At 41.6% G+C, this 14,314-nt stretch overlaps 1 long non-coding RNA gene across 1 annotated transcript in view; it reads left to right on the plus strand.

The window, feature by feature from the left end:
• Positions 1–291: 291 nt before the first annotated feature.
• LOC122922409 overlaps positions 292–14,314 on the plus strand; it is a 37,735-nt gene continuing 23,712 nt past the window's right edge. The window contains exon 1 of the long non-coding RNA XR_006387135.1: positions 292–421. This is a non-coding gene — a long non-coding RNA (uncharacterized LOC122922409). The remainder of the gene's footprint in view (positions 422–14,314) is intronic.

Here is a 14,314-nt window from a genome sequence, read left to right on the forward strand (position 1 = left end):
TCTCAACTTGAAAAGACATTCATGAAAGGGTGAGTCCAGTGAGGAGAGAGGGTTAAAAAAATAAATGTATATACAAGAAACAGAACTGGATCGCACATCCTCAATACTATGCTTTTATCTAACTGCTTCTCAGCATAAAAAACATTGCTTCTCAGTGTAATTTATCGTATACCTACCCCTATGCTGCATGCTAACATAAGGCATTAGTATACAATTTGATTAAAAAACATAGGCCCGCTATGTAGTGATACTCACCTTACTGATGCCCTGTCTGTCCTGTTACAGTTACCGACTTGTCGCGGTTCTCTACTAAACTAAATGTCAGGAATCAATGACTGAGGGGTCAGAGGAGCATCTCTTTATGATACAGAAAGATAACGATATGTACACGTGACTGAACCTTCGGGCCATCACTGAGCACGTGAGTAATATATCAGCCACTAATAGCCTCTACTTGCCCCCATGCCATGGTTTGTAGAAGTTTTACCAGTGGATTGGTTTGATTTTCCAACACATTGGCACAGCTGTTGTGTTCTAAGTTGAATTTGGTTACATTGACCCCAAGAAAGCATATAGCAAGAATCCTTAGCAAGTTCTCCTTTAGCACCTTAGTGACCAACCTGTTTTGTGCTTTACTGACCAAGCGTTTTTCTTCCGTTCTTCATCCTTGTCTTCCAAGAGCTATAACTTTTTTATGTTTCCATCTATGTAGCTGTATAGGCTTGATTTTTACTGGACAAGTTGTAGTTTTTAATGGTGTCATAACTTTCTGATTAACTTCTATGGGAGGGAAATGGGAAAAACAGCATAACTGCCACAGAGTTTTTACGTTATAAATTTGACGGCGTTAATTTTTCGGTATAAATAATATAATATCTTTATTCTCTGGATCAGTACGATTACAGCGATACCAAATACATATAGTTTTTTATAAAGTTTTACTACTTTTGTGCAATAAAACCCCTTTTTTAATAAGGAAGAAAATCTTTTTGCATCACTGCTTCAAGACCCATAACTTTTTTTAATTTTTCTTTCTATGGGGTTGTGCGAGCACTTGAATTTTGTGGGATGACTTGTATTTTTTATTGGTATCATTTTGGAGTAAATAACACTTTTAAATCGCTTGTTTTTACTGGAATTTTTTTTATTTAATAAATGTGTGTTTTTTTTACTTTTTTTCCACTTAATAGTCCCACAAGGGACTATAATGGACAATATTTTGATTGCTTTTAGAAATACAATGCACTATCTCTATAGTATTTTGTATTTTATTGTCAGTGCTATACTGACATTGACCAGCAGGCACAGCCTGCTGGAAAACACTCAAGGCTGGCTTGGGGCCTATACCAGGCCCCAGCCATCCTTTACACACATTAGCACCGCGCAATCACATTTGCGGGGCTCCGATGGGAGACGGAGGGAGTATGCCCCCTCTGTCACAGTTTACATGTGGTGAGCGCCATTGTCCGTGGAATGTAAAGGGTTAAACAGCCTGGATCAACACTCCTGCCGGTCTGGGCTGTTAGAGCAGGGGCGTGGCTTTCATGTGAGAACCGAGCCCCCACTGCACAGGAGATCCGTGAGGCACTTAGACTGGGCCGCCGTGAAAAAGACCCCTTAGTGCCCGCCGTAAAAAGGTGTATGGGTGGTGACTAAGGGTTGAAAAGGAACCCGTCACTTTAAAATAACAATGAATTCCGCAGCTAAGATCATGGGAAAGTATTCAGTAGAACTGGTCATGAGCTTCTTCTCATTCTGGGCTTTGAAGTCCACTGGCCGGTCCTACTCGGTGAATAATATACTGTATCTATACTGTATGTATACTCAGAGATAGTTGACAATTATAGTGAGACCCTGCACTGGACTCCTTAGTCCAAAAGGAGTAGAGGATTAGATTAATACATTACACATTTTGATGAATCTTTTCCCACCAAAGTATATATTAACTTGCTCAGCTCCTCCGTTCTACAATCTGCTGCCTGCAGACTGGATGGCATTTACCGCTTGACCTTCAGATATAAGTGTAGAACATAACCAAACTAGCAAAATTTCAATGTTTCTATTTTTATACTTTAGTGTTCCACTTTAAAATGTTTTCTCTTAAAAGGAGAACTTCATGCCTTAGATGTTTACTACATGACTTCTTAGGCTGTTAGAAGCTTTTGTCGCAGATTCTGCCAAAAAGGCCAGATGAAATAGCACTGCTAAGGGACACCATGGATTCCAAAGGATTCCATTATTTGTCTAAGAGTCTTGTGTTCACTACTCAAACAAACTTAACTTTGTCCATGCAGACTTTGGACACAATTCAGTGCTATGGCACAAACAGCGGCGCAGGTACAGCAGCTGCTCAGCAGGCCACATAATCCACAACCACAATAATTGGCTCGATCAGGCATCTCTTCATGCAGGAGCTCAACCCTGCTCTAGTGGGTCCAGCTCCACTCAGCTGATGGACCCCCAACCTCCAGTGGCTCAGGGACAGGCAGCTCACACAACTGCTACCCTGACACATTGGACAACAGGTGAAAACAAAGTCCTGATCTACTCTATATACCAGCCTCTGGTCAAAGGGTGAGGTCAAGTCACATCATCACCCTACACTGGTCACTCCAATCAATCATGGCAGCTGTGGCTGATACTCCCCAATTCCATATTGCTCACAATTGAGCACACAACTCCCCACAACTGCATGAACCATACCAGTAAAGGTCTCTCACTGCCAACTTTGCACAAGTCCTGACTTAACAACCCTCACAGCTCTCCTTTACAAGGTGGAAATACTTTCTGTCCACTTTACATGTCAGACATTGTTTCTTTCAGCCATCTGATGGAACCGATACTTCTATAACTTTTGTTGTTTTGCTCCTACTGCAGAGCAGACTGACGGAAATGATTCTCAAAGGCGTAGTGGCAATGTAAATGAGAACTCATACTAAAGAGCACAGCTTTGGGGAATGTTGCAGAGCAGTTCTGTGATAGCCTAGGAGAGGACAATGTAAAAATATTGTAATCTGAAGCCATCTTGTCTTGGAGTACTGTAGTGTCCCACTAGGTAAATATGGGCACTACACAAGGGTCAATAGGGCCACGTTGTTCTCCACCTCCTGTGGAACAGGGCCATTGTATTTTATATGATGTTTTTAATGTGTATTTTCCCTGTTATCTCTTGTATCAGGCCTGTTAGGGGTAGTTCCTCCTCCTAGACAGTAGAGGGAGCTAGGGGACCCCTAGTATATATTGTCAGGTTCAGGACAGGAAAAGAGAGTCTAGAAGGTGTGTAGTCAGAAGTCAGTGTGGACTTTAGCCAGAGGAGAGCTGAGGAGCAGCTTCTGACATGCAGCTAGATAGCCCAGGCTCCTAGCTAGCCACCAGGAGAAGAGTTTAACTCCTGAGAAACCAAGTTCCTATAAAGGTACAGAGCAGATCCAAGTTTAATTCCAGCCAAACAGAGAGCTGAAGGGCAGAAGGATATTCTATAGCAAGGAGACATATACCAGAGGAAGGTTTTCCCAACCCAAGGATAAAGCCAGCAATAGGGCATACGGGCCGTGGAGTAACCCAGACAGGACCTGAGGAAAAGTGCAGCCTGATCTGTAAGTGTTTATGCCCTCTGAGTATCTTGCAAAGACTTTGCCTGCCGTTTTGTATAAAGCCTGCCTGTATTCCACCTTTTGACATATGGAACCAACTACAGACTGTAAATAGCTGAACTGTCTCAGTAAAAGAAAGTTCTAGTTTACTGCAACTTGTGTTCCTCAATTATTACAACAATAAATCGGTGTGCCACCGTTACCGGCATCACAAACTTAAAGGGATCATGCCACCGGCACATTAAAAACCTGCAACATCTAGGGCACCTCACCTACCACCCGGCCTGGTCCCTATACACAGAGAGTGCCCCAGAGGATGCATGTGCCAGCCTCTCCATCACTGCTGTATGCCTGCCCAGGGTATATAAAAACTGTGAGTACCAAAAACACCCTCGGTTAGTAACTACCCCTGTGACCTCACCATTCGTCTCACCCTGCAGGGCTGCGTACTGCAGTACACTAACTTAACTTTTATTATTAGCATTATTATGAAAAAGATAAATTACATAAAGTTTAATGAGTAGCTTGAAGATCCTGAACCTCAAAATCTATTAATAACCTACCGTGTGTGTGTATGTATTTATATATATATATATATATATATATATATACACACACATTCTTTTTATACATTTTGTTCATTATATTGGATCGATTGGAGGCCCCTAAATGCAAAAGGCATTTATTATTATTGGCCATTACAGCTGTCATACTACACTGTGTCATTAATTGTCGATTACACCAAGCAAAGCATGATCATCTCAGAAACAATTACCGGTATTCCCTTGTATCCTCCTCCCTTTTATGTTAAAAATTTAAAACATGGCCAACTTCTATCCTCAAACTGTTTGTTATTGGTCGACTAAAGCGATCTTTCGCTGATCTTTCTTCATAAGAAGCATCTCCTTACCTAAAAATCATGCTACCTGTGGCTCATGAGCAGGAGCGCACATTGAAAAACTGCAGAACCATCTGTGTTGAGTAGAAAAACCTACCACAGATAGCAAGGAGCTCAGTGGTGGATCTACAATATCATCAGAAGTGACAAAAATAGATAAAAAGACAGAATATGAAAAAAAAAACAACTGGTGAGTATTAACAATTTACTGAATGGGACTGAGGGGTTTCAAGAGGTTAGGGCAAAAGAGAGAAAGCCTTTAATGAAAGCAGAAAAGGAGAAGGTTCATGCATAAATCTTTTCCGTAACTGAGCCAAGAAATAGAGAATCTTATTTCCTCCACAAATGCAGAATGAAATAACTCAATATACACTCCTCATCACTGAAACTGCAACACCAAGAAGAAAAAGTATTTATATAACATGTTAATGATATGCAAATGGTACAAAATGGAAACAAAATATTAAAAACGCCTCAATTTATTCAGTATTGAGTATGAGCACCACAAGCAGAAATTCATACACTTACACGTCTTGACATACTATCAATGAGGCTATAAGGGTTGTCTGAGGAAAGTACTGCTATACTGAATACACTTGGGAAGCAAATCATCAAGATTTGCTGCTGGCAGCATCCTTTGCAATTGCCTACCACAGGCAAGACAAGTCCAGAGATGCTGTAGGCCATGGCAGCACATTTAGGCCATGCAGACTGCTTACAATAGCATGAGCAACATGTGGCCTGGCATTGTCCTGTTTAAAAACAGCTTCTGGGACACTTTGGAGAAATACTGTGCCATCATTTCATGACCAAATCAATGTAATGCGAGCTGTTAATGTAACTAAAATGAAGACTAGAGGGGTCCAGCTACCATACATTATGCCACCCTAAACCATAATCCCGGGTGTAGGACCGTTGTGATCTTTCCTTGTGAAGGCCACTTCATGGCATTGCCCACATGATCTCTAGACCAATCTCTGGCTATTATTGCATCAGAGACAAAAGTGGGACCCATTGCTCCAGAGGACAGACCTCCATTCAAGCTTTCACTACCGTCTTGTGTGTACCATTATAGCCTTTGAGTGATAGCCTGAGGTTAATGGAACTCCTATAGCTGCACATCTGGCTTGTGGCCCAATGTCATGCAAACGCCTTCTAATGATTTGTGTTGACCCTGTTTTTCAACCTAGACTTGAGATATGACTTCAAATTTCACTTGCAGTAAAGATGGATCACTATGTGTCATTTTTCTAATAAGAAGATCTGTCCATCTGCCTCTGTGACCTCTTGCTGTCATTCTAGTACATTGTTGTTTCTCCCAACCACTGTTCCAGCATTAAACAGTCCTGGCATCTCGGCCTAGCGATCTGACAGAGTTCCAAACGAAGGTCTTCAAGGCACTTCAAGGATTCTGTCCCTCTCAGTTTGTAACAACAGGTAATCACTTGCACATCAACGAATAGGAGGCATCTCACAATCATCGCACACAGCTTGGTCCAATTTATGAGGTTCCCCTCTCACATGTCAGATTGGAGCTAGGTGCTTGAAAATGTATTCATCTGCAAATGACACCTCTTAGTGACACCTTCTGCTTTCTTGATTTGGATAACCATTTAGCTTATCCTTCTTGGTGTTGCAATTTTAATGTTGAGAAGTATAAAACCATGTATTTATATTACTAGACATAGAGGACATAATTGTAATTTTTAGATAGGCTTACTATTATGCTTTGTAAAAGGTGATGGTTGAAAATTGCACAAGTACAGGTTAAATTTATAACGCATTTGGCTACCGTTTCTGCTTGTCTTCCTCTGAGGTATGGTTTAAATTGTCAATAGCTTGTAAAATTTTCTGTTCCAAAACTCAATTGGACATCTACCTGTTTTAGACCAACCATACATTGTAAATGAGGAATGTATTATTTTTTTTCAGTATTTGTGCAACATCTGGTTTCAGATGAACCAAACTCTCATCCATTAATCGATGATTTTACACACTTGGCACAATGGTTTCTTGACATCAAAATAATTTCAATCATAGATCATAGCAAAAATTGCCTTCTTTCATTGTCCCAGATGTTCCTGGTTGATGCAACATTTTATCATTAATGATAGCAAGAAAACTAATCTAAATTTTTGTTTGATAAATTTGTGGACAAACTGAATAGCTTTGAGTAGTCCAGAAGAATAGTACATGAATAGAATAAGCATGCCAACATATCAAGTAAGTGGAAGTAAAACAAAAACAAAACAAAAAAAGGAGGTTAGGGAAACCTTTGGACAAGGAATATCCCACTCACAAGGCGCCAACGGTAATAGGACTATTAGAGAATTATTGATATATAGAAAAAAAGGAATACAAAAAAACAGCAATAGGGGAGGCTGCTAAAAAATAGCGTTAGCAAAGTTTGCAATGCAATGAACTGCAATACCTCATATGTAATCTACTTATTAGAATGCCCTTGTAAGTTATTATATATAGGACGCACTATACAAACTTTGAGGGAGCGTATGAACGAGCATCGTTCTAACATAAAACGGAAGATAGTCACACATAGTGTATCTAATCATTTCTCGTTATATCATGAGGGGGACCCAAAAGGCCTAAAAGTCACTCCGTTGGAATGGGTCCCACGATCTTATCAAACACTATCAAGAAAAGAAATGTTTTGGATTTACAAATTGAATACACCCACACCGTTCGGACTCAATGAGGCCTTAGCATATGCAAATTAATCCAGGATCCAGGTACTGAAATGGCCAGTCAGCAGTCCAGATTTTTCACCTATAGAGAACATTTGGCGCATCATAAAGAGGAAGGTGCAACAAAGAAGGCCCAATACGATTGAACAGTTAGAGGCCTGTATTAGACAAGAATGGGAGAGCATTCCTATTTCTAAACTTGAGAAACTGGTCTCCTCGGTCCCCAGACGTCTGTTGAGTGTTGTAAGAAGAAGGGGAGATGCCACACAGTGGTGAAAATGGCCTTGTCCCAACTTTTTGGGGATTTGTTGACACCATGAAATTCTGATTCAACATATTTTTCCCTTAAGATGGTACATTTTCTCAGTTTAAACTTTTGTTCCGTGATTTATGTTCTATTCTGAATAAAATATTAGAAGTTGGCACCTCCAAATCATTACATTCAGTTTTTATTCACGATTTGTATAGTGTCCCAACTTTTTTGGAATCCGGTTTGTACTAATGTAGTACATATGCTGCTAAAATCCCATATAGACAGGTAGTTCTTACCGTTATGTGTGGGATTTTCATTGATATTTCTCTATTTATTTCATATTTTCCATATTGACTTATAGGTATATATATGGTAATCCTTAGATCTATATTTGGTTTAAAAAGTGAGACTTTTTTAACTGCGAGGTACCAACATCCATGATCTCGGCATACAGCGAAGGATGCTGACACACATAGGCCCCTCCCCTGGCTGCTTTCCTCGTGAGTGCATTCCATCTTTGGAGCGCACCCGGGCGGAAGTGACGCCTTTCACAGCCGGCGTGCGTTCCACTTGCAGCCGACATGCGTTTCACCGGACCGGAAGTCGCGGACAACACGCGACTTCCTGCTTTCCTATGCGTTCCACTTGACGGGAAGTCGCGGAATACACGCGACTTCCTGTTTTTTCGAGATTCCAAAGCGTGGGAATGAGATGCGGTGGAGACGTGGGAGCATATAAACGTGTGAGTTATATGTATGTATTGTTTAATATTCTGCTCCTGAGGAAGGTTTTTTTTATGTACACCCCGAAACGCGTTAAGCCCTGTTTATTTAAAGAGAGTGAAGAGAAGCCCTGAATTATGCGTGCTGACTTCTACCTCTGACACACTACAAGCGAACCTGGCCGGGGGGGTACTGTCTCAGGCGTCTTAAGCTTAACCTGTTTGACAGCCCCCCAGTGAAGTAAGTAGGAATTATTTTTACAGTGCATGTTTATTCAAGATTTTGTGTGCTTTTCTTAAGCGACCTTGGCCAGGGGGGTATTGTGTCAGGTGTTTTTGAATATATACCTGTTTGACAGCCCCCCAGTGAAGTGAGTAGCAACTTCCAAAGTGTGGGTGGCTTTATAATATAAATTCGCCATCCATGACGCTAATAATAATGATTTTTTAAAATACTACATAGAAATTTTATTGATCTTTATCATTTATGTTTGTGGGGATCAGGAGCTTTTTTGTGTAACTGTTAACTAAGAAGGTCAGTAACACTATAGACCAAACGTTACACGTACTTTTCTTTTAACATATCAAGTAAACATGGGTCCCTATAGAAAACTTGGGAATAGGGTCTCTCTCCACCATGACCCCCAATGGCAGGCAGGCAGCTCCAGGAATGAAATGATTCTTTTGGTCTCCACACAATTTTCCTCACTGCTTCTCCTCACATTCACTTGTTCCATCCACAGTTATGACAACCTGAGCGTCACTTCTGAATGATGGTGAGACCCTTAGGTGCTCTGCCTACTAATATGGTGGTATTTAGCCTACAGATAAGCTTCAAATAAAGTGACCTGCAGATAGAAAAAAATGTTCCATTGTAGTATGCTGGCCTTGAAAGAAAAAAAAAATTGCAAGATTTTGAAACTGTCACGCTATTTCTAAAATATTTGCCTTGTTTTGCAAAAATGTTGAAACAGATATCATTTTTCTTTAGCGAGACTAATCTTTCAGGATAATGTCTGTGCACATTGCAATTTTTTTATGTTCGCAATAAACTACTTGCTATCGGTGATGCTTGTCAAACTGTGTACCATGCATTGAGAAACATGTGATAAAGTGTTTTTGCTCAATATTTTTCATTCAATGTCTAGTTAATGTAGAAATATAACAATTCCTGACAGGGGCATAACTATAATTCATGGGGCCCCATAGCAAAATAAAATGCTACCACCTAGTATAATTTTTTTTAAAAACAGCAACATAAGTAATAATTAAAGGTATGTATACTAGAACCATATATCAGAAAGCCCACATTATAGTAAAAAGTCACTATTTAACCATATGCAGTGTCCCACTACAAGGGATAATATCACAGTATTTTACTCACTATGTGTCCCGTAGACTGTGTCTGGGCAGCAAGGGAGTTAGCTAGCAACAAACTTTAGGCTGGGCTGGAACCACCCTTTCCTCTGGAAGGAAGTAGTTCAGTCTAGTGTACGTAAAACAGCAGCAAGGAGCAAACTAAACAGAGAATGTAACACCTACATTGAGGCTACAGACTTCCATGCATTGTGGTTAGGATGATTTACCACATGGTCCTTACCATGTTAAAAGTACAGACTGGCCATCTACTTGGAGAAACTATATCCTGCTGAGGAAACTGTGGATATATAAATCTGAAGATAGAGAAAGTGCACCTTAGGCCAAAAAGAGAGATTGTATAGATTGATTTAGAGACCCAAAGTGAACTAATAAACTATCAGGCCCCCATACACAGCTTTGGGGAACTGCATTTGGCGATTGTAAATACGGTACCTAATGTGATCCATGTCTGTGGAAACCATCTACCAACTGCTGCCATAAAGTACAGTGAATTTGTTGCACTAAAACCTGCTTCAACCTTGTACCACACCACCATCTGCATCACCATAGCTTGCATGCCACAGCCTGTCCTGTACTACAACACCTATTTACACCAAGGACACCTCCACTACCACCAGACAGAGGGCCCCAGTACCAGAGTGTGTCCGGAGGGAAGAAAGGGTATGTCCTCCAGTGACTACATGGCTCAGGGAGCACCTCCAATGTGACTACAACTACTCCCATCCTCTTCACCACATACTGATGCACATACAGGCCTGGTTGACAGAGCAGCAATCAATCCCCACAGAGAAAAAACGTCTCTTAAACCACTTTTCACAGAGCAAAAGTCTCCCAAAACAACAAGTTAATCCCCTTGTGGGCTGAATCTCACATCAGTGTGTCTTATACGGGGTGTTCATCCTATTCAAGACAACTTAATTATTGAACAACCCCCCAGGGGGGGGGGGGGGGGGTTGAGAGGATGGGAGTTGTAGTAGACAGGATAATGGTGGTAGTCCTTAGTCTGGGTCTGACCTGGTCATGGTGTTCACAGTGGCTGGGCATCTCTCTACTAACCCTCCCTCACTTATAGGGTTGATGGAGTGAGGAAGAAGTAGCACATGGGATGAAAGTGAAAGTAGTTCCCCCAGGGCTCTCCCTGAGTAAGGGTCTCCTGGCTGCAAAATGATAGGCAGGGTACAGAGATGAAGGTGAACAAGTAACTCACAGTTTGCTTACTTAGTAGCATTTTGCAGAACATGGCCAAACAAGATGGAGGCGCAAGTTTTACAAGACAGTTTCCCAACAAAGGTCTGGCTGAGTTGGAGCAAGATTTCCTAAATTCCAATGTCCTCTAGATGCAATTCCTCAAATTGCAATTACTCTACCATGCAGTTCTGACCCAAGGGGTACATAAATATTTTACATTTTCTGCAGTTCCTAGCGGTAAAGTGCAAATCTTTAAATCACAAGCAGGAATGAAAGCTGCAAAAACTGCTAAACCATCCAAGGGGTTAATCAGTGGTAAAAATAACATAATCCATTTGCTTACGGAGAGGCCGTAGCGGCCATTTTGATTGAAGAAACCGCACGAAATCTCGATCGGTGACGTGATGACGTTACCAAGTCATCACGCTGACCGGGCACAGTGATGCCGTCACACGTCACCACACGATAGATTTCACAGGGTTTCTTCAATCAAGATGGCTGCGACGGATGAGGTTAGTATGTTTTTTTTTTTTACTGTCAGTTCAGGAAGAATTGATTTGTTACAACAAAGCATTAGAAATTTTAGATTCATGGCGAGTCGAATTTTTTCGGAAATTCAGATCAAAGTCAATTCGTTTCGTGAGCAATTTTTTCCTCCCAGTTTCCAAGAGCCAAAATTGTCTTAGTTTTCCATTCACAAGACCCAAGGCTGCTATAGGAACTAAACAGCATCCACAATCTAATTGCAGGGGCTGCTGTTCGGTCATCAGAGGGCGCCCCTCCCTTCAAATGACCTATGAAATGCTGTGTTCACAACTAACCACAGCATCTAAGGGGTTAAATGTCCATGATCAGAGCTGTCTCTGATCACGTACATTACCAGTGTATGTCTGCTGTGTAAAACAGGAGATAAGTGCGCTCCATATTTAACCCCTTCCCGACCAGTGCCGTACTAGAATGCCCTCCTGAGCACACACAGTAGACACCCATGGCTCATGTCCTCGAACGGCGATAATGCTGGTCACGGACATTTAACATTTCAGAGGCCGTGGTCAATCCTGACCATGGCATCTGAGCGCGTGCAAACCTGAAAGTGAGCACTTCCGGTAACGGTCGGAGGAGCTGTAGCTTGTGTGCAGCAGCCCCTGTCATAGAGAATGACAGGAGGCTGCTGCATAGAGTTTCCTATGGATCCCCAGCCTGTAGCAGGGCTTAATAGTAAACTAGTACATTTCTCAGACTCCAATGCTAATGCAATATTGTTTTAATGAGCCCTCAGACAAGACCATCACCAGAAAAAAAATAAAAATAAAAATTTCTGGCAATGATCTTGGCCCATTTTTTGCAGGATAAGGTGACATTGCCATTGGTGCGATTTTAGGGTATATAAGACTTTTTGATCGATTTGCTATTACGCTTTTTGTGAGACAAGGAGGCCAAAAAATAGCACCAGTTTAAAAAATTTTTTTTTTTTACGGTGTTAATATGACGAGGTCAGTTATGAAATAATTTTTATAGAGCTGGTCGTTACGCAGAACGCAGTGTCATCAAATACTGTCTGTCTATATTTATTCTATTTTTTACAATGAAAAATGGCTTCCTGAGGGGAAAAGGGCTTTTTTTTACACTTTCTTAAAAAAAATTATAAAACTTTCACACGTTGTGCCCCTCAAGGTCATACAAGACCTTTAGAGGCATTTAACATAACTTTTTTTTTATTGCTGATTTCCACTGTAACTGGGGTTGACACAGTAGCTTCAGTTACTGGGGGAATACAACCCCCAGATAGGTTGTACAGCACTATTTAGCACTGTACATCCTGACAGCAAGGCTGATCTAGATATGGTAAGACCCAGCAGCTCCTACAGATTACTGGGACCCAAAGGCGGTCACATGATCACTGGGGCTGGAACAGGAAGCGGAATAGCACTTCCTGATTTGTACACACAGTGCTTGTTCAGAGCGGTTTATATATCTATTGGTAAGGCAGGGACACTGAAGGACCATCCCTGCCTTCTCTATGGGGAGCCCTGCTGTCATTGACAGCAGGCCTCTCTCTCAGCAGCTACACAATTAGAGTGAAGCTGCAAGCTCTGAACCAACATTCTAAAATGTCCATTCAGAAATAAGTCCCGACCACCCAGGACATTTATAGTCTATGGGCAGTCGGGAACTGGTTAATGTAATGTACACAGCATGACCTCTTATGGTTTGCAGGGACAGGTATAACCACCCTGTTCCTCCCCTCTTGGCAGGAGTGGGATGGTCCTATTTCATGACTAGGGGAGTCTAGTGAGTGAGGGGACAGGAAGCAAGTCCATGTGCTCCTTCTGCTTAGATCTCAGGATTCAAAGACTAACGGTCCTTTTACACTGGACGATATTACAGCAGATAGTTGTGAAGGAAGCATCCTTTCCCGACATTCTGCTGATGACTGGTGGAGGAGACTGCTGCATTTACGTGCAGTGATCTTCTCCAGAGTATGGGGAGGAGCAATCGCTAATGCCATCACTCTGCCTCTTCCCCATACTGACTTGTTATTTGCCCGCAGGAGATCATGTTTACACAGCACAATCTGCTTCAGGTAAATGAATGATCGGATGATCCGATGAACGAGTGTTTTGTTCGTTCATTTGGTGATCGATGGTACATTTACACCACCAGATCATCTCTAATAAACGTTACTATGAACGCTTGTTGGCGATAATCTGTGCGATTCTTGGCCATGTAAAGGTTCCTTAACTGATCGCCATAAAAGTTACTGCTTCTTCCACAGCAAGAAAGAAAGAAGAACTTAGAATCTGTAAGACTGAAGCATAGGATTCAGCAGGGTAACCTGCAATCACAGCTATACAGACTTTGCTGCTTGTGAGGGACTACAGTTAAGATACTCAGCACACTTAACCACACCCTGGCCAGACGTTCCTCTAAAGACCTGTATCCCGTGGTGGACACTACATCCACAATTGCAAGATAACAGTTGTTACTAAGATTCTAGAGAGAGACTTTAGCAAGATCACATACCAAGAGTGCCATTATTTGGAACTTTGCCAGCCTTGATACCATGCCATCTGGTCATAGGATTTGCACTTCGTATAGAATATTGTTGGATGAACTACAACTCCTATTTTGCACTTAAGTAAAAAAAAAATATTCTTCTACCACTGCCCTAACTTTCTGACTCCTACTACACTATACGCTGGCCATTGCACTACTACACCCCATGCACGGCACCCATACGGCCACCAATATCAAGGGCACTCCAAACTGCCATCAGGCTGGAGCCCCAACTACAGAGAGTGCCCCGAGGGAAAAACTAGTGCACCCTCCTTTCACTACACTGGCCCCAGGGAGCAATGGCCTAAGGGAAAACACAGTAACAAGTCCTATAGTCAGAGCCACTACCAGTTCTATCCTCTGCTCCGGCTCTTCAAGGGCTTTCTGCATGTAAACTGTATAAAACATATATGTAATAATTAGCTACACTAGTTACCATGTAAAATAACCAAGTAACTAGTAAATGAAACTTTAAATAATCCTCACATAGGTTGTTAGTCCCCTTTGCCATACTTGAGGTTC

This window comes from Bufo gargarizans, unplaced genomic scaffold (assembly GCF_014858855.1).
Source record: "Bufo gargarizans isolate SCDJY-AF-19 unplaced genomic scaffold, ASM1485885v1 fragScaff_scaffold_330_pilon:::fragment_2:::debris, whole genome shotgun sequence".
NCBI classification, from domain to species: domain Eukaryota; kingdom Metazoa; phylum Chordata; class Amphibia; order Anura; family Bufonidae; genus Bufo; species Bufo gargarizans.